Source organism: Emys orbicularis, chromosome 5 (assembly GCF_028017835.1).
Source record: "Emys orbicularis isolate rEmyOrb1 chromosome 5, rEmyOrb1.hap1, whole genome shotgun sequence".
Classification (NCBI taxonomy): Eukaryota; Metazoa; Chordata; order Testudines; family Emydidae; genus Emys; species Emys orbicularis.
The window spans coordinates 94411114-94413390 of NC_088687.1; the positions used below are offsets into that span (position 1 = coordinate 94411114).

The 2277-nt window shown below is 44.1% G+C and overlaps 1 pseudogene; it reads right to left on the reverse strand.

The window, feature by feature from the left end:
• Nucleotides 1–961: 961 nt before the first annotated feature.
• LOC135879356 (large ribosomal subunit protein eL33-like) lies at nt 962–1416 on the reverse strand (annotated as a pseudogene).
• Nucleotides 1417–2277: the final 861 nt, after the last annotated feature.

Sequence of the window (2277 nt, forward strand, 5' to 3'; positions counted from 1 at the left end):
TGTCCTATATAAATGGAACACAGTGCATCTAGAAATAAACAGGTACATTCCTCTCTTGGTAGCCACGACAGTTGCACAGTGGTGTTCATGTAACAACAATAATAAATTGAATTGCTCATCACGATAAAATCTACTTCTTCTTAGTGGCAGGATGATAAGGAGACACATTTGCACATATTGCATTCTAGACAACTTTAGCCACTAAAAATAATTGTGGTGCTGTTTAGGATTGAAGTCTCCACTACAGCGCAGTTGTTGTATCTCCCTGCTACTGAGTGTTCAGCACTTTTGAAATTCAAGTCACTTAGGGCTCATTTTTGGCTTTGCCATGGCAGCCCAGGAAGCTAATCTTCCCCCAACACATACACAGCCCTAATCCCCCCTTCAGCCCAGGATGTGAGAGGGGAGAATGAACCCTGCACCAGCCCTAGGTGACACAGCATACGTCCCTGATGCACTGCCACAGCTGGGCTCCACCCATTCCTCTTCCTCTCCTGCCTGCTCCCTCCCACATGTAGGGATGTAACAGCTCACAGAGACTATGCATGGTATGGATAACCCATGCAACAGCGTAAAGAGGTGCCTTATGCCCCTTACTCTTTAGGGCAGGTGTGCAGGATGGGCCACAATCTGACCATTTATTACAAATATAGATTTAGGAGCCTAACGGCACAATCCTATTTCTGAAATCGTGGTCATCTCCATTTCATTGTCATATTGCATTTCTACTTTCAACACCCACTCAAGAAATATTTGTTAAGATTCAATGTGGCCACTCTGAGGAGTCCTGGGAAAAATAGCCAGCGTTGTTGTCAGCATCAGAGGCAGATCACTAAGAAGAGGGAATTGAAAATGAGCATCAATTTGCACTGAGTGTTGAACTCTTCAGAAACAGTAAGACCGTGCTATAGTGACAATCCCTTTGTGATATATTGCCACAGGTGACATCAGTTCATGGAACTTTTTTTTTTTTTTAACAATTTCTGAATTTTATTTTTAGTAAAAATTTAGATCCTAGATGGATACAGCATCACTCTAATTCTGTGTCCAATGGCCTTAGCAGGAAGGTTGGACCGGAACTTGGCACGAACCATGCCACTGTTTCCATGGGTATGCATTACTTTCCCCCAGATCTTTCGTGTTCTGTTGGGCTTCCCACCAGGAGCCAAGGTGTTGTTTTTAGCTCTGTATACATAGGCACATCTCTTGTGCCTATGTATACATCGTAGAATTCAGTATCATCACGGGCATAAACTCCGTCAATTTTCAGAAAGGCAGTGTGCTCCCTCTGGTTTCGGAGGCCACGCTTATAGCCAGCAAAAATGGTTTTGGACCATAGTCTCCCAGACATGGTGTCGTCCTGAAGTCCTGCTCCCAGCAGGCCCTCGCGCCTCCGACCCAAGATGGCAGCGAAAAAAAACATGGAACTCTTGTAAGGGCTTGTGCCTTTCTCTTTTAAAAGTGGCATATGGCTTAGTCATGTGGTCCTGGGGTGTAGATACCAGCAACCCAGGGATTAATGCAGGTCCTGGCGGCCAGTGCTGATTGGCAGTCTCACAGCAGCTCAGAGGATAAAAAAGCAGGGAAACAGAGGGGTAGAGCAGCTGCCAAAGGAGCCAGCAGGCTGAAGAAGGGAACTTCTGCCAGCAAGTTGCTGAAAAGCTGCTTAAAGACAGCACCCTAAGATGGGATGACCAGCCCGACAGGCTGAGGAGCCTACAGAAACCAGGGTGGTAGGAAGGAGCTCAGGATATGGCCGGAGTTCTCGAGTTGACTGCCCTGCCAAACTGAGTGAACTCAGGTGCAACCCTCCGCCTGGCCAGAAGGGATGCTGTTGTACTAAAAAAAACCCAAAAAAACAAGTATCTTTTTTTTTTTTTTTTTTAGTTAATCTAGTCACAATTCCAAAATAAAAATAAAACTGATACAGTCTCAGGAATGTTAGCACAGAAATCAGACTTCACGGTCAGGAGGACCTTACCATGATTTCATGGATTCATAGATTCTAAGGCCAGATCATTATTGTGGTCATCTAGTCTGACCTCCTGTATAAGAGAGGCCATAGAGCTTCCCCCAAAATAATTCCTAGTGCATATCTTTTAGAAAAACATCCAATTTTAATATAAAAATTGCCAGTGATTGATACTCCACCACGATCCTTGGTAAATTATTACAATGGTTAATTACTCTCACTGTTAATAATATACACTATTTCCAGTCTGAATTTGTGTAGCTTCAACTTCCAGCCATTGGATGGTGTTATACCTTTCTCTGTTA